The sequence below is a fragment of the Cebus imitator genome, unplaced genomic scaffold (assembly GCF_001604975.1).
Source record: "Cebus imitator isolate Cc_AM_T3 unplaced genomic scaffold, Cebus_imitator-1.0 Scaffold192, whole genome shotgun sequence".
In the NCBI taxonomy this organism is placed as follows: Eukaryota; Metazoa; Chordata; class Mammalia; order Primates; family Cebidae; genus Cebus; species Cebus imitator.
The window spans coordinates 173,777-192,752 of NW_016107507.1; the positions used below are offsets into that span (position 1 = coordinate 173,777).

Sequence of the window (18,976 nt, forward strand, 5' to 3'; positions counted from 1 at the left end):
TTTTGTAGATACACATACATGGATGTGCTGTGTCTGGGTAGAACAGGAGTAAATATTGAATGGTTATTTTATTGTTGCAAATCTTATTCCATGGATTCCAGTAAATTTCCAGCTGTCAAGATTCTGTTGACAGTTATGTTGAAAAACAGTTGTGTTTCTTTTTCAGCTGTGCAGATACAAACAGGAGACCTTCAAATCCATCCATTTGGGGTTTATTTATGACCCATCAAGAAAGTCATTTGTTGGGAGTAGTAGCAATAAAGTCCTACAGTGGTGGTTGAGGATTGATGGAATATTTTAACGTGAGCGATTCGGTGAAGGAGACTGAAGTGACTCATGTAGGGTCTACCTTAGAAGTGTGGAGAATCACAGCAAGTGCTGAAATCTGGGATGGCCTATTAGAAGGAATCTGTGAAGAGCTGGAAATTAGGATATTGTATTTATTCATTCACTGTACAAATATTTGTTGAGAGCCAACTTTTTTATTATTTTAAGAAATGATTAGTTCTAAAATTTACTCTCTTTAGATTTTTTTTTTTTTTGGTAGAGATGAGGTTTTGCTTTGTTGCCCAGGCTGGTCTTGAATTCCTGGGTTCAAGCATTCCTTTTGCCTTGGCCTCCAAAGGTGTCGGAATTACAGGAGTGAGCCACTACGCCCTGCCTAGACTTGTTAAGGTACCATCCTTTTGTCAGAGATGGCCTCATAGATAGTATGTGTGATCAATTTCGTTAATAGATGGGGCAGGTGAGAGACAGAGAAGTTTCTTACCCAAGTTTGGTAGGTTTTGGCCTTATAAATTTGATTTTATTCATAGAACTGTTGCCAACATTTTGTCCGCTATTTATATGAACTTATATGAATTTTTTCTGTCTTCCATCAAGTTGATAGATAAGGTTTAAAAGACTGGGCTAAAGAAAAGTACTGTTATCTTCAGAATTTCCAGGTTTTTTTGCTCTTTGATTCTTTTTCAGTGAAGTGAAATCTAATATTAGACTGTATTTTCCTATTGTTTGCTTAAGAAGAGACAATGGAAAAGAAACAAGAATACAGTGATTTTTCGGAGTTGGATGAATTGTTACTGTGTTCTTGGTCCTGTTCTTCTTCCAGTCTTATCTCATCTAGTTGTACTTGGGACAGTCACAAAACCCTGCTATAAAAACCTCACTATGATGCTCATCATTTTATAGGAGCGAATTTTGTGCTTCACAAATTCAAAATGACTCAGACTGCTTCATTATGTAATTATTTTGTAGAAAGAATCTGAGCTAAAATTCTCAGGTCATGGCTTACATGACAACAAAACAATGTAAGAAAATCAGAACTATAAACAGTTGGTATAACATTTATAAATGTTTCAGCAATAGGCTCCGCCTGTTGTGTAACTTAATATGTTTGGAAACTAAAAAAAAGTCATTCCAGTTGCTGCTGTTTAAAAATGTTTCTTAATTTAAAAAAAAAAGACAAAAGGTCAAAATGTAAACACATGTTCCATGAAAGTGAAGCCAAGAAGATATACTGTATACAGTTATTCCTGTATCCGTTTGGCTAAGGATGACATTGTTTAATTTACATTAGCTGTTCCAAGACAAAATAGTCCATTGGAGTGACACCGAGGGGAATTTTGGGGGTAAAAAAAGAATGAGAAAAGACATTTGTTCCATTTGTTCCAGTATATTTCAGTTAGTCCCAAAAAGCATCTTTTTCAAAGGTCATGTTGAATTAAAACATGATTCGGCTGTTTCATTGTCAGTATTATAGAAATCGAATGTTTTTTAAATGGTGTTCTTTTGGGCTAGGCGCAGTAGCTCATGCCTATAATCCCAGCACTCTGGATTTCGAGGCAGGCGGGTCACCTGAGATCAGGAGTTTGAGACCAGCCTGGCCAGCATGGTGAAATCCCATCTCTACTAAAAATACAAAAATTAGCTGGGTGTGGTGGCAGGCGCCTGTAATCTCAGCTACTCAGGAGGCAGAGGCAGGAGAATTGCATGAACCTGGGAGGCACAGGTTGCAGTGAACTGAGATTGTGCCACTGCACTCCAGCATAGGCGACAGAGAGGGACTCCGTCTCAAAAAGAAAAAAAAAAGCGTCCTTTTAATTTAATACTAGTTATTATTGACCTTTTTGACTACTGATGTACCAGATGCTAAACACTGCTTTACACATAGAGATTTAGTCTTCCCAAAAGTAATTGGTGGAATCAAGGTTTAAAGCTGGCAGTCTGACTTCAGGGTCCCTCTCTTCAGCCACAGTTTATACACTTCATTTCAGTAACTCTTTTAGCAGTAACATGGTTGAAAATAATCACATTTCAAAAAATAAGCTACCTACTTTTCCCTCTAAAAATTTGCAGGCTAGCCCTGCATTGATCTCTCCCTTTTACAATTTGCTTTCTCTGTCTATTCAACCCAAATTAGCATTTCATGTACTGTAGAAACTCAATACATTTGTTTTTTATTTTGTATTGTTTTTGAGAGAGTATTGCTTTGTCACCCAGGTTGGAGTGCAGTGGTGTCATCTTAGCTCACTGCAGCCTCTGCCTCCGTGTTCAAGTGATTCTCCTGCCTCAGCCTCCCGAGTAGCTGGGATTACAGGTGCACACCACCACATCCGCCTAATTTTTGTATTTTTGGTAGATACGAGGTTTTTCCATGTTGGCAAGGCTGGTCTGGAACTCCTGGCCTCAAGTGATCGACCCGCCTCAATCTCCAAAGTGCTGAGATTAGAGGCATGAGCCACCACACACAGCCTTATATTTATTTATTTTAGAAATAATCACCTCATGTATTGAGCTGCTTAATTCTCAAATTTATTTTTTATATACCATTATTAGCAAAATATATTTTTGAGTGTACACCCCAAAATATGTTCATAAATTTTATACATGTGCCAATATATTGACTTACGTGTATGGTAAAGCTTCCTAGAATATAAATTTTGAAAGGAGGAAGTAAAAAGCAATTCCAAGCAAGTTGTAATTTTCTCCTACATCCCAACATATTGCTTTATACACTGTCTTGGCATACATGAACCCCATTTTGGAGACTACAATTCTAAACATACCACTTAAATTGATAATCTAATAATGTATAAAGTAGCCATGATCAACTTTAGTTCCCTCATTCAAGCTTCTAGATTACAGTATAAAGGATTTGCAGAGAGAGAGAGAGAGAGAGAGAGGGAGGGGGAGAGAGAGAGAGAGAGAGAGAGTATGTGTGTGTGTGTGTGTGTGTGTGTGTGTGTGTGTGTGTGAGTGTGTCCGTCTGTGTGTCTTTTTAAAAAGACAGTCATTAGATAAGTTATTTGACTCAACAGAAGTTTGGCAGAATACAGAAGAAAATTCTATCTTATAAAAAAAATAAAACTATATTACCTGAAGGGGGAAATCCAGGCTTTTTCTTTTAAAACCTATTTTCCTGTATATCTTGAATTCCAATTATAGAGCAGTAATGTTTTTGCTGCAACATTTGCGGATGGGACAAAGAGAATCATGTTATAGTTATCTGGTTAGGAATCAATAAATCATGGAAATACCAGTCAGAATTGGAAGAAAGTCTAAAGTTTAAAATAGTTTAAAATAAATGCAATTTCTTAGAATATTTTAGATTATTTGGTTAGGAGAGACCATTCACTATTTTTTTTTGGAACTTTTGAAAAAAATGTTTTGCATGTACTTGGATTACCTATTAAATAAACTTTAAGTGTCAAAATACTTGAAAGAAAGGCAAATCTTTTGTAAATACCCATTAAGTCGTAACTAAAACACATGTATAGCAGCACACGACATGATTCTAAATTGATATAGCCATATATTTTTGTCTTAAGTCATTCTCTTGGTCCTGAATGCCCACTCCCCTCTCCATATCTTTCTGCCAAATCTCACTCTTTTTCCAAAGGTTTAGTTTACATTTCACCATACCAAAAATCTTTGCAAGCTTCCCTCTCTGACATTAATAGTATCAATGTGGTAGAATGAATATGGCCTCCATCAGTCAGCTTTGGAGATGTCAAGGGTCCTCATTATAGACGGGCAAGAATGTACAGGAATATACCCTCTCTAAGTCTTTCCTGTATGTGTTGTGCTTTGCCCACAGTAGGTGTGCAAATGTTTTTTAATATATTGAATACTAAATGTCTAATGGTAAATGTATGTGAATGTAAAATGATTGAAAACTTCTTAGGCATGTAAATATTTTAAGTAGACTTACAATAATAGTCTCCTAATAATCTTTTACATTAATGTATTTTAAAATGTTTTCACAAAGTATAAAAGCTTTAGTCTATCTTCAGTTAAGTCTCATAGGTTTGGACTTCATTATATTAAAAATGTAATGTGAGGCTTGAGCCTGATGTTTGAACACTCTATAAATTGCACAGAACGCACGAACACAGGCTTATTTTGCCTGTAGGATTTCATATTCTAGTTGAGGTGACATTCTTGCCCCCCACAAACCTCTAATGCAGCATTTCATTGCATCTGCTAATGTGGACCCTGTGCTTAATCTAAAACTGATCAATTGCCCTGAACCTGCTTTGTCCATTTCCATGTCTTTGCCTTTCCTCATCATTCTTGCCACCTTGCAAGTCAAGCTGCCCTCCTCCCTTTCTTTCTTTTTTTTTTCATTTTTTTTTTACATTGCATTTTAGGCTTTGGGGTACATATGAAGAACATGCAAGATTGTTGCATAGGTACACACATAGCAGTGTGATGTGCTGCCTTCCTCCCCATCACCTATATCTGGCATTTATCCCCATGCTATCTCTCCCCACCTCCCCACCCCCCGCTGTCCCTCCCGTATTTCCCCCCTACATACACCAGTGTGTGATGCCCCCTTCCCTGTGTCCATGTATTCTCATTGTTCAACACCTACCTATGAGTGAGAACATGTGGTGTTTTGACTTTCTGTTCTTGTGTCAGTTTGCTGAGAATGATGGTTTCCAGGTTCATCCATGTCCCTACAAAGGACACAAACTCATCATTTTTGATGGCTGCATAGTATTCCATGGTGTATATGTGCCACATTTTCCCTGTCCAGTCTATTATTTATGGGCATTGGGGTTGGTTCCAGGTGTTTGGTATTGTCAACAGTGCTGCAATGAACATTCCTGTGCATGTGTCCTTATAGTGGAACTGTTTATAATCCTTTGGATATATACCCAGTAATAGGATTGCTGAGTCAAATGGAATTTCTATGTCTAGGTCCTTGAGGAATCGCCACACTGTCTTCCACAATGGTTGAACTAATTTACACTCCCACCAACTGTGTAAAAGTGTTCCTATTTCTCCACATCCTCTCCAGCATCTGTTGTCTCCAGATTTTTTAATGATCGCTATTCTAACTGGTGTGAGGTGGTATCTCAATGTAGTTTTGATCTGCATTTCTCTAATGACCGGTGATGATGAGCATTTTTTCATATGTTTGTTGGCCTCATGTATGTCTTCTTTTGTAAAGTGTCTATTCATGTCCTTTGCCCACTTTTGAATGGGCTTGTTTGTTTTTTTCTTGTAAATCTGTTTTAGTTCTTTGTAGATTCTAGATACCAGCCCTTTGTCAGATGGGTAGATTGCAAATATTTTTTCCCATTCTGTTGGTTGCCAATTCTCTCTAATGACTATTTCTTTTGCTGTGCAGAAGCTGTGGAGTTTGATTAGGTCCCATTGGTCTATTTTGGCTTTTGTTGCCAGTGCTTTTGGTGTTTTGGTCATGAAGTCCTTGCCTATCCCTATGTCCTGAATGGTTTTGCCTAGGTTTTCTTCTAGGGTTTCTGTGGTGTTAGGTCTTATGTTTAAGTCTTTAATCCATCTGGAGTTAATTTTAGTGTAAGGTGTCAGGAAGGGATCCAGTTTCTGCTTTCTGCACATTGCTAGCCAGGTTTCCCAACAGCATTTATTAAACAGGGACTCCTTTCCCCATTGCTTGTTTTTGTCATGTTTGTCAAAAATCGGATGGTTGTAGATATATGGTGTTGCCTCTAAGGCCTCTGTTCTGTTCCATTGGTCTATATCTCTGTTTTGGTACCAGTACCATGCTGTTTTGATTACTGTAGCCTTGTAGTATTGTTTGAAGTCCAGTAGTGTGATACCTCCTGCTTTTTTTTTGCTTAGAATTGACTTGGGTATGCGGGCTCTCTTTTGGCTCCATATGAAGTTTAAGGTGGTTTTTTCCAGTTCTGTGAAGAAGGTCATTGGTAGCTTGATGGGGATAGCATTGAATCTGTAAATTACTTTGGGCAATATGGCCATTTTCATGATATTGATTCTTCCTAACCATGAACATGGAATGTTTCACCATCTGTTTGTATCCTCTCTTACTTCGTTGAGCAGTGGTTTATAGTTCTCCTTGAAGAGGTCCTTTACATACTTTCTTAGTTGTATTCCCAGGTGTTTTATTCTCTTTGTAGCAATTGTGAATGGCAGTTTGTTCTTGATGTGGCTCTCTTTAAGTCTGTTATTGGTGTATAGGAATGCTTGTGATTTTTGCACATTGATTTTGTATCCTGAGACTTTGCTGAAGTTGCTTATCAGTTTCAGGAGATTTGGGGCTGAGACGATGGGGTCTTCTAGATATACAATCATGTCATCTGCAAATAGAGACAATTTGACTTCCTCCTTTCCTATTTGAATACCCTTCATTTCTTTTTCTTGCCTGATTGCTCTGGCTAGAACTTCCAGTACTATATTGAATAGGAGTTGTGAGAGAGGGCACCCCATTGTCAATATTAGATCAATGAGACAGAAAATTAACAAGGATATCCAGGACTTGAATTCAGGCCTGGACCAAGCAAACCTGATAGATGTTTACAGAACTCTCCACCCCAAATCCACAGAATATACATTATTCTCAGCACCACATCACACCTACTCTAAACTGGACCACATAATTGGAAGTAAATCACTCCTCAGCAAATGCGAAAGAACGGAAATCATAACAAACAGTCTCTCAGACCACAGTGCAATCAAGTTAGAACTCAGAGTTGAGAAACTAACTCAGAACCGCAGAGCTTCATGGAAACTGAACAACTTGCTCTTGAATGTTGACTGGATAAACAGTGAAATGAAGGCAGAAATAAAAATGTTCTTTGAAACCAGTGAGAATGAAGATACAACATACCGGAATCTCTGGGACACATTTAAAGCAGTGTCTAGAGGAAAATTTATAGCAATAAATGCCCACGTGAGAAGCAAAGAAAGATCTAAAATTGACACCCTATCATCAAAATTGAAAGAGCTAGAGGAGGAAGACCAAAAATCTCAAAACCTGACAGAAGACAAGAAATAACTAAGATCAGAGCAGAACTGAAGTAGATAAAGATACAAAAACCCGTCAAAAAATCAGTAAATCCAGGAGCAGGTTTTTTGAAAAGATCAACAAAATAGACCACCAGCCAGATTAATAAAAAAGAAAAGAGAATAATCAAATAGATGCAATAAAAAACAATAAAGGGGATATCACCACAGATTCCACAGAAATACACACCATCATCAGAGATTATTACAAACATCTCTATGCACATAAACTAGTAAACCTGGAAGAAATGGATAAATTCCTGGACACTTGCCTCCTCCCAAGACTAAAGCAGGAAGAAGCCGAACCCCTGAATAGACCAATAACAAGGTCTGAAGTTGAGACAGCAGTTAAGAGCCTACCACCCAAAAAAAGCCCAGGCCCAGACTGGTTCACAGCCGAATTCTACCAGACATACAAAGGGGAGCTGAATTACTATTCCTTCTGAAACTATTCCAAACAATCCAAAAAGAGGGAATCCTTCCCAAATCGTTTTATGAGACCAACATCATCCTGATACCAAAACCTGGCAGAGACTCAACAAGAAAAGAAAACGTCAGGCCAATATCCATGATGAACATAGATGCAAAAATCTTCAATAAAATACTGGCAAGTCAATTGCAACAGCACATCAAAAAGCTTATCGACCATGATCAAGTAGGCTTCATCTCGGGGATGCAAGGCTGGTTCAACATACGCAAGTCCATAAATGTAATTCACCACATAAACAGAACCAAAGACAAAAACCACATGATTATCTCAATTGATGCAGAGAAGGCCTTCGACAAAATTCAACAGCCCTTATGCTAAAAACCCTCAATAAACTAGGTATTGATGGAACATGTCTCAAAATAATAAAAGCTATTTATGACAAACCAACAGCCAATAGCATACTGAATGGGCAAAACTGAAAGCGTTCTCTTTGAAATCTCCCTTTATTTCTTGAATCCTGCTGAGCCCTCAAGACTTACTTGCTCTTTGGAGTTCTCCCGTTTTTCTCTTAACTCCAGCACAGGCCTGTCTCTTTAAGACTGAAACGGACATATCCACCTGCTTACCAAATACCTTTGCTTGCATGTTCTTCAGGCAACACCAAACAATTTTATCCTAAACTGAATGTGTTCTCTCCTTCTTCAGTTCTTCTCTACTGTTTCCCCTTCCACTAATTTTCATAAATAATGGTCGCTAGAGCTTCCGTTACTTTGCCTCATACTTTTTAAACCTGGCCATTTGATTTTATGGAAAAAGCAAAAATAAACCAGATTGCTTTTGGTTGCCAAAAATTTAAGAGTGATTATATGAAAAATCTGAAATAATGGAAGCTTTTTTAGTAATATGACTTCATTTTGGTATATACTCTAGGTTTGAAGCCTGACTCTGCCATTTGTAACTTTTGGGACCTTGAATAAGTTATGTATTTTATAATCAGTGCCTCATTTTCCTCATCTATAAAATGGGAATAAAGATAGTACTTACTTCAGAGGGTTAAGAATTAAATGAATTAACAGTACTTGGCATACACTAAGCATTATGTGTGTTTGTGAAGAAAACAAAATAACAAAACAAAAAACAAACGTGCAAGTTTTAGAATTCAATGAGCATAACAATGTTTTAAAAAAACGAAATTTGATTGGAAATATACACTGGAGATTGCTCTCAAGTCAGTATAATAATAGTACTTTAAACAGTTATTAATGAAAAATGTAAAAGTAAATCTCAATCTTTTAGTTAAGAGTTTCAAAATTTTAAAAACCTGCACTCCTTTCAGTCTTGTGTCCTCCTTTAATTTCATTTGAAATTTGAGGAAAATAGTCTGACTTGGGGAAAAAAAGTAAAAAAAAAAAAAAAAGATGGGATAAATCTTTGTTTTGTTTTCATGCCATCCTTTCCCCTGAGAATCAGTGTTTAACTGACAGAGTAAATAGAAGTGTGTGTACAAAATCTCCAAGTTATGGTCTTAAATTTAAGGTTTAACAAGTAATTTTTGAACAATTTAGGAACATGTAGGTAGAAGTGTTGAAAATTGTTAGTTTATTTAAATGAGGCAGTTGCTTGTAGAAAAACATAAATATGTGCCTGAAATACAAATTAATTTGAAAACAATTAGTTGCATTAAATTGACAGCTTGTTGCCATTTCCTCATGTCATAATATTTATAAAAGTAAGCTCATGGTGGGGCAAATTTATACCTCTCCAAGTCTTACATTAGTATGTGTTTTTATTCTGAAAACTTATAATTCTGTACTTATTCAACTACAAATTGCTAATAATTTATTTTTTAGAAGGAAATAAATACAATCTTTGGGGACTTTGTTTTTACATGGAGTTGTTCGTAGGTCTTTGATTTTTTTTATTTCACTGTTAACAGCAGTTTACCAGTCAAGCAATATTAGGACTTTTGATGCACAATAATTCCTTGAAATACCCTTCTTATAATTCCTTAGATAGAATCCAAAAGGTATTTTAGTGTTTGAATTTTAACAAAAACCCACTTGTAAAAAGGATATTTTATGAAAAATATTCTATGAGCACACTTAGCATTAAAGTACATTTTGAACTTAATTTGATTGGGCTGATAGTATTGAAGCATAGTGAGAGATTTTTATCTGCCAAAACTAGCAGAGCAGAATTTTTTTCTCTTTCTTATTGTGAGATATTTTCAATATACAGAAAGACAGATAAATAGGAACACTCATATAAGCAATCCTCTAGCTCTGACAAATTTTAACATTTTGGCACCCTTTATGGTTTTTTATTATTTTTTCTGGCTGGGCACCGGGACTCACGCTTGTAATCCCAGCTCTTTGGGAGGCCAAGGTGGGTGGATCATCTGAGGTCAGGAGTTCGAGACCAGCCTGACCACCAGGGTAAAACCCCATCTCTACTAAAAATGCAAAAATCAGCCAGATTTGGTGGCACATGCCTGTAATCCTAGCTTCTCAGGTGCTGAGACAGGAGAATCGCTTGAACCTGGGAGGCCAAGGTTGCAGTAAATTCCGGCCTGGGTGACAGAGTAAGACTCTGTCTCAAAAAAAAGGAAAAAAGGGTTTTTTTTTTCTCTTTTAAAATATACCAGTGTACAGTAGGAGGAGGCTCTTGGGTACGCTATCCTGTCCCCTTCTATCAGCTTCTCTCTCCAGAGATAATCACCTCCATTATGCATTTAGTGTTTATATTTTTGCTATGTGGTTTTGTACTACTACTACATAGGTTAGAAATTTGTATAAATTTTGCACTTATAAAAGTTTCTTTTATGTAAATTATTATCCATGAACTTGTTTTTGAGAACAACATTTGAGATGTTACATTGATTCTTGTAGTTCTAGCTCATTTATTTTAAGCTGCTATGTGGTATACCCTTGTATAAATACACACTTTATCCATTCTTTGGTAAATATTTTGGTAGCTTTCAATTTGTTGTTATAGTGCGGTACTGTGTGTGTGTGTGTGTGTGTGTGTGTGTGTGCGCGCTAGGCAAATGTAGTTCTTAAAAATGGTTTTCAGGCCGGGCGCGGTGGCTCACGCCTGTAATCCAAGCACTTTGGGAGGCCGAGACGGGTGGATCACGAGGTCAAGAGATCGAGACCATCCTGGTCAACATGGTGAAACCCCGTCTCTACTAAAAATACAAAAATTAGCTGGGCATGGTGGCGCACGCCTGTAGTCCCAGCTACTCGGGAGGCCGAGGCAGGAGAATTGCCTGAACCCAGGAGGCGGAGGTTGCGGTGAGCCGAGATCGCGCCATTGCACTCTAGCCTGGGTAACATGAGTGAAACTCCGTCTCAAAAAAAAAAAAAAAAAAAAATGGTTTTCAAAGTGTGGTCTGGATACCCCTGGGGGCGGGGGATCATTCCCTCCTGTTCCCAGACCTTGCAAGAGTCCGTAGGATGAAACTTATAGTAATACTTCTAAGGTTTTCTTTGCCTTTTTTTCTCTCATGCTCTCAGCATGGGAGCTTACAGTAGAGTTTTCCAGAGGGTACGTGATATGTGATACTGCAACAGATTGAATGGAGGAGCAGACAGGAGAACCCAGCCATCTTCTATCATACCAGATTTGCAAAAATGTAAAACAAATTCATTCTAAATTTTACTAAATTTTGTTGGTTTTGGAAAACAGTATTTTTATCAAAATACGTTATGAATAACATAAGTTCTTTCAAATTCATATTTTAAATATTTATTAGTTTTAATTTATACTACAATAAATATTAATAGATATAACCATATATACAAAAACTTTTTAAAAATATATGGAGGTTTTGAGAATGAAAAGTTTGCAGACTGCTGCTGTAGGGTATGTACCTAAGGGAGGAAATGTTAATTTTAGGGGTGCACAGCTTTGACTTCACCTCACATTGTCATATCTGCTTTGGAAAGGTGTTGTACCAGTTTGCACTCTGATCAGCAGTGTGAGTTCCTGGTTTTCACATTGAAGCTAACATTCAATATTGTCAGATTGTAACAAGCTTTGACAGTAGGATAGATGTCAGGTAGAATATTACTGTGAATTGAATTTGTTTTCCCCTTATTACTAGTGACATTGAACATCTTTTCAGGTTCATTGACTGTATTTCTGGTTTATTTTCTTTTAAAATTTTTTGCCGTTTTTCCCATCTGCCTGATTATGTTTTTCTTACTGATTTGTAGAAGGATTTTTCTTTTTCTTTTCTTTTTTTTTTTAAGACAGAGTTTCACTCTTGTTGCCCAGGCTGGAGTGCAATGACGTGATCTCTGCTCACTGCAACCTCCGCCTCCCGGGATCAAGTGATTCTCCAGTCTCAGCCTCTGGAGTAGCTGGGATTACAGACATGCACCACCATGCCTGGCTAATTTTGTATTTTTTTTTTTTTAGTAGAGACGGGATTTCTCCATGTTGGTCAGGCTGGTCTCAAACTCCTAACCTCAGGTGATCCACCAGCCTCAGCCTCCCAAAGTGCTGGGATTACAGGCATGAGCCACTGTGCCCAGCAGGATTTTTCTTTTCTCTCTTTCCCTCCTTCCTTTCTTCTCTCTCTTTCTTTGTCTTTCCTTTCCTTCCTTTCTTCCTTTTAATGTTCTGGCTACCAACCCTTTGTTGGCAATAGTCATTGAAAAAAAATCTTCCAATCTTGGGTTTGTCTTTTCATTTTGTTTACCATAACTTTGAACATATTTTTAAATTTTAATGTAGGTTAATGTTAATCATTCCTTTTGTTTGTGATTTTTTTGCCTTGTTTAAGGATTTCCTCAGTAACTAAAATTAAAAACATATTCTCTGTATTTTCCCCTAAAAATTTGTAGGTATTAAGTTTCGCCTTCTGGAAGGAACATCTTCATTCTGTGAGGTGTATGGGGAAGACTATGAATATGGGTATTTTCTATAACTGTACTGTTACTCGTAGGTCAGCCTTAATCACATCCCTGATTGTTCGTTCCATTGCACTTAATTTCAAAGCCTCCCCTCCTGCCTTTTCCCCTTTGTTTCCTCCAAACTACCCTTCTCTGGAGCTGTTTTGTTGTGACTTTATGGACATGTAGCAGTTTGAATCCTTTGCAGCTTCCAGCTTTCCTGGTATTCTTAGCCTCGTTTGGATTGTTTACTCTTGGAAGCAGAACATTAGTCTCCATAAATCTGCGCTTTACATGAATCTGACCATGCAGACTTAAAAGAGACAGTTTTGTGTATGGAGAAGCAGAGAGTGAATTTACATCATCTTGACAGTGGCTTTTCCCACCCTTTTCTACTTACTCTGAGCCCACATTTAAAATCCTAAAAGTATCTGGGAACCTTTTTCTTGACATTGTTACTGCCTCAACTCTCTGTGTAGTTATATAAAAACTTAGTCATTTTAGGACCCTTCTAGCTGAAACTGTATTTTTCTATCTTTTCCTAAGAGGGCATTGTTGGTAAACAAAAAAACAAAAAAACAAAACAAAAAAAACCTCATGAATTAAGAAGTGGAGAGTTGTGTCCATTCACAAGCAAAATTTTTTTTTTCTAATTTAAAATTCTGTTTTATTATCTGGATAGTCTAAAATGTCAGTTATATTTTGAGGAGTTTGGTTAATAAATACAAAGAAAGTCTTTGAAGTTGGCACTTTGTAAAAGCAGAAAGAACATTTATATTTCGTTATAAATACAACTTACTCTGCCCCACCTCCAGCCGTAATCTGCCTGTCTGGGGGGGTTGGAAACCTGATCTCTGTACTTCTTGCTATATAATCAGAAAGGAAGAAGAAAAGTGGTCCCCAAATGCTGGCTTCTGAAACAGCTCCCATTATGTCTCATAAGAATTGCTTTGGGGTACATGGTTCATAATCTGTGTTTCCTTGAGACCAAGACCGTGAAGGCTTGGAGAGTACCCTCCAACTGTTGTTCTGTCCTTGTACCTTTGAGCCCCTCCACAGGCTGAATCTCAGCAAATTCCTAGGCACTGTATTTAGAAATATACAGTATTTCAAGGTCTTACAAGACCATGACGAGTAGAGTATCTCTGAGTATTAGTGATGGTGGTCAAGGTTCAGCACCTTTTAACAAAAATACAGAAAATAAGTGGTCCTTTTCAATTTCAGAAACTAAGTATATATTAAGTTTTCAAGTTGTATCTGTTAGGTTAATTGCAAAATTTTCAAGTTTTGTTGTTTATTTGCTTGTTTGCTGTTAATTAGCAAAATTTTCAAGTTTTGTTGTTTATTTGCTTGTTTGCTGTTGATCTTTTAAAAAAGTTAATTATTCCTTGGTTCAAGGGTAAGCCTTACTTCACTTTAATTTTTGAAGCACAGGCATAAGAGACATTAATTTATTCTGCACTAAATACTTACTCTGTCAAAAATAATTATCTTGCATGGTTTCGATATACACAGTTTCTAGAATATTTTATTTAAACAGTTAACAGATTCAGAAAGTGTTTATTGCCAGAAAAGGTGACTAATGGGAGCATAGGGATGCTAAAATTGTTCAGCTGAATCCAAGATTACTGTGTATATTTCACTTTATGGTGCAAGAACACTTTTCTGCAAAAGGCTAATTTATCTAATGTGGCTCCAGTGTAGATAAGGTAGTTTGTTTTTTATTTTTGTTTGCTCAGGGGTGTGTATGTGCGTGTACGCGTGCGCACACACATTTATGACTGCAGATCACAGCTCAGGGCTCTTGATTCTTTAACTTGAAGTTTCTGTCCCAGCAGTATGCTCGGAGATGCAAACTGTGTGTACTGCTATCAACCTGACGTTTAGTTTCATAGATTATCTTAGGTTTTTTAGTCTTCTACTGGATTTCTCTTTCACCTACATTTTTCTAAATTAGGTAGCTACTTGCAGGGTGTAAGTCTTTGAAGCAATTGTATTTGAAAATACAACTAGACTTAATAAGCTCTTCAAGGGCAGGAACTCTTACAATTCCAGTGCCCAGCATCCACATGCAACACAACAACAAAATTAGTGGGGACAGGGAGATTTGTTCTGTTTCCTTGCAGAGTGTATTGATACATTCTGCAGGTATTTACTCAGCACCTTTATCTGCCAGGCACTGTGATAGGCTTTGGGCATGAAGAGGTGAGCAGATAAGCAGAACTCAGTCCAGCAGGTATGGGAGGCTGTTTTCACTGCTGAGGAAGAGAGACTCTTTCAGTTTATCCAAAGTATGGAGGATTTTTCTTGTAGGGACACTCCAGGATTAAAGAAGACTTGAATCCGTTACACTTCTGGGTCTCTTGGGAGCATAGGAACTAAAACTAATCTAGTGGAATATAGTTTGGCAACTGAAGAGATCTCTGGTTACACAAGCATGAAGATATTCATAGGAACGTAAGACTCAGTATTCCACTGCAGTAGTGTTGGGGAGAAAGTCAAACCTTATATAAATATTTCTGTCTTTTTCCTTGGGAATTCACTAAGATCTTAGGTTATATTCTCTTAAAAATGCTAGGATTTTACTCTGTTCTTAAATTGTATTGTTTCTCCAGGCATGCAATATGTTTCCTATTTTTTCCTTCTATTCTAGTCTCTAGTTTTTACTCTCTCTATGTGGGGTGTGTGTGTGAGTATTCACCGAATATCCACAAAATAAGAAAATCTGAAGGTGAAAACCAAGAGTCTGAGAAAATTTAATTTGACTTGTCGCATTTTTAAACACTTTTTTCTGTTAACATTATTTTGAGAATTTGTATCGCTGTTCATTTTGTATTTTTAAAAAGTGGTAGTATTAGTTTACAATAAATAAGCATCAGTCTCTTACATTTGAATAGGAATTTATAGTTGACAGGTACATCCAAAGATGTTTAGATTTTTCTTTTTTCCTTTTTTTTTTTCAGCCAAAGCAGAAATCCCCTTCTTTTTTGTTTTTGAGATGCCCAGATTGGAGTGCAGTGGCGCGATCTCTGCTCACTGCAACCGACAACTCTTGGGTTCAAGCGATTCTCTTGCCTTGGTCTCCCGAGTAGCTGGGATTATAGGCGCCTGCCACTGCACCTGGCAAATTTTTTTGTATTTTTACTAGAGACAGGGTTTTGCCATGTTGGTCAGGCTGGTCTTGAACTTCTGACCTCAGGTGATCCACCCACCTCGGCCTCCCAAAGTGTTGGAATTATAGGCCTCAGCCACCATGCCCGGCCAGGTTTTTTTCTTTAGAAAAACCCCCTGAAAGAAGGAGGACAGATCTTACTCTCCATATATCATAAGGTGAGAATTTAAGTAAAGGTTACATATCTGTGCCTTCAGAAAGCTATGTGGCCAGTATTAGAGCTCAGGGCTCCTCTGCCCGTTGGGTGGTCTGTTCATGCCCCCTGCATCACCCCCTCCCTGCCAGTGATGGGAGAAGTCAGATGTTGGCAGTGCCCATCCTCACCTTCCTGCTCCCCTTCCCTGACTTAGGCTCCTGAGAGAGGGGACCAGGCATAGCTTGGCCAGATGTACTTTTCTTTATTTCTAGCAAGGCCTCCACCCTGAATCCCCCCAGCCTTCTCTGTTTTGGTAATTAGACTAAAAAACTTAGAAACACGGTGAAGGTGACTGTTAACTTGCTGAAAGTTCGTACAGGAAACATTTGTGTTTCATCCCTGCAAGTGGAAATGGAAGGATTTGAGCATGAGAGATTGGATTTTTGGTGATTGTTCTCTAAACCCACTATTCGCCTTATCTACTGCATACCACTTGCTTGGTGCAGCCGTCTTCCAACTGTCCAGTCTCATGCCCCATTTACTGTCAGGAAATGAAAATCATGGTCATATAACCTGTCTACCCACAATTTAGAAATTGATAGAATGTCTAGCAAAAATATCAAGGAGAAATAAAGTAATTTATAGCAAGTAAAATGTATTTCAGTAGGTATGTGCTTCAGTATGTACTCAAGAAGACAATGCAGTTAGATTCTCCTACCTAGATGTAGAGGCGCTATGAATATAAAAGCTGCACATGGAGTCTGATCAAAAAGCATTGTACTAGCAATCCAAATATCATAAGGGGCATTATAGCAGTCACATGGTTTTCTGAAATGGTGAACATCTGTTAGTAAAATTCCAAACAAAGCAAGAAACAAAATACAAGGCAACACACACACACACACACACACACACACACACACACACACACACATTTGATTTATGTTGTCCTTGTGTTAGAAAATGCAATGTGTATTATAACAGCATAAATGGCCGGGCACGGTGGCTCACGCCTGTAATCCCAGCACTTTGGGAGGCTGAGGCAGGCGGATCACCTGAGGTCGGGGGTTCGAGAGCAGCTGACCAACATGGTGAGACCCTGTCTCTTAAAAAAAAAAAAATGATCTGGACACAATGGCACATGCCTGTGGTCACAGTACTGTGGAGGCTGAGGTGGAAGAATCTCGGGCCAAGGAGTGTCCAGACTGCAGTGAGTGAGCTAGGATGACACCAGTGCACTCCAGAATTTAAGTCTCTCTCTCTTTTTTTTAAAAATAAAATGAATTATTGAAATAAAAAAATGCATAAATGAATCGTGTTTATATAAAGCGCAATTAGGATTTAGGCCCTGATGGTTATAAATGGACCTTTTTCCAATATGAATGCATGGTGGGGATATTTTAAAAGTCATACAGGACCAAAGTTGTGGGATGTGCAGAACAGTTTTTTGTTGTGCAGGATTGTTGTGGCATTGGCCTGACAAACACCAAGGAAGGGTGTCCTCTGAATTGCTTACTCTGACGATCAAAATTACAACCACAAATTTAGAAAACATCTTCTAGAGAGCGATGCCACCTTTGTGGAAAACCTCTGCCCTAAATACTTCAGAAAGACACAGAAACCTAAGGACCCCAGGAAAACAAAGACTTCCCAACCTTTCAAACCAGGAGCTCACAATCCTGTGGCTTCGTCATCTAGAGAGGCTGGAGAGGGCAGGAGGGCAGAAAATGTCTACTATATTTTTGCCTTAAGGCTGAGAGAAGTTTTTAACCTTCATCTTGCCTGTATCTGCCCGCACTCTGTTCTGCATTCCTGTGGTTGCATTTTTTTTGCATTTTGTTTCCATTCAGCGTCCTTGTGGCTTGCTGGGGAGGCGCTCTTTAGACTAAATTTCGTTGTTGCGAAAAAGGGTTTTGAAAACTGATGGGCCTTTTGGGTGTATGTGTGGTAAAATATACATATCACAGTTTACCCGATGCAAGTTTTTAATGTAAGTAATTTGTGACTGTGCAAATATATGGCTAAAGTATTGTATATAAATAGTAAAAATTGTATATCTTTCAGTCACTTTGGAGGATATAATTTTGTTATAAATTTCACAAAGTTAATCTTTAGTAATAATGAAGATTATGATGGAAGATAATATTCATCTCTTATTGTATGATATCAGGAATCTGTATTTTCACTTTCTGTTCTTTTTCAGGCAGCGTTTTGATGCAAGATAGGCATAAATTCAGATACTCCAGCTCGGATGCAGGGTGGTTGTGTGCTTTAAAACAATTAATAAATTTCTCTGAGGCTTACTGTAAAATGTACTTATCAGTAGTTTGAAGATGCTGTGTTTCTTTTCTTTCTTTCTTTTTTTTTTTTTTTTGAGACAGAGTTTTGCTCTGTCACCCTGGCTGGAGTGTAATGGAGCAATCTTGGCTCACTACAGCCTCCACTTCCTGGGTTCAAGTGATTCATCTGCCTCAGCCTCCTCAGCAATTTCAGTTATGTATACTGTGTGACACAAATCTTTTATAGTACTTGATATAATTGCCAGATTATTTTCTAAAGGTATTATGTCTCTTTAAATGGTTCCCAGTTAAGTAGCTTCAGCTGTCTATTAGTAGCTGGGTTTACAGGTGCCCACCACCTTGTCTGGCTAGTTTTTTTTTTTTTATTTTTAGTGGAGACAGTGTTTCTCCATGTTGGCCAGGCTGGTCTCGAACTCCTGACCTCAGGTGACCTGCCTGCCTTGGCCTCCCAAAGTGCTGGGATTACAGTTGGGAGCTACAGCACCCGGCCAAAGATGCTGATATTTGATAGTATGATTGTAAGTGCATCAATGCACTACGCATCTGACGTAGTTTTGTAATAGTACTTGTTCCTGTACATACCTGTTTTTCATGCAGTGCAGCCATAGTGCTGATAAAAATTTTGTCTTCTCTTTTTACTTGACCTAAGCATAAACACATTTTTTCCATAGTGTAAACAAATTTCATAATTACTCTTCTAAGTATTGAAGTAGACTCGTGACATTGTGTTACCAAAATATGCTGCATAGT

General features: G+C 37.8%; 1 protein-coding gene across 1 annotated transcript in view; it reads left to right on the forward strand.

Moving 5' to 3' along the window:
* PRKAR2B (protein kinase cAMP-dependent type II regulatory subunit beta) overlaps nucleotides 1-18,976 on the forward strand; it is a 103,585-nt gene that overhangs the window by 6,846 nt on the left and 77,763 nt on the right. The gene's annotated exons all lie outside the window — the stretch shown is intronic.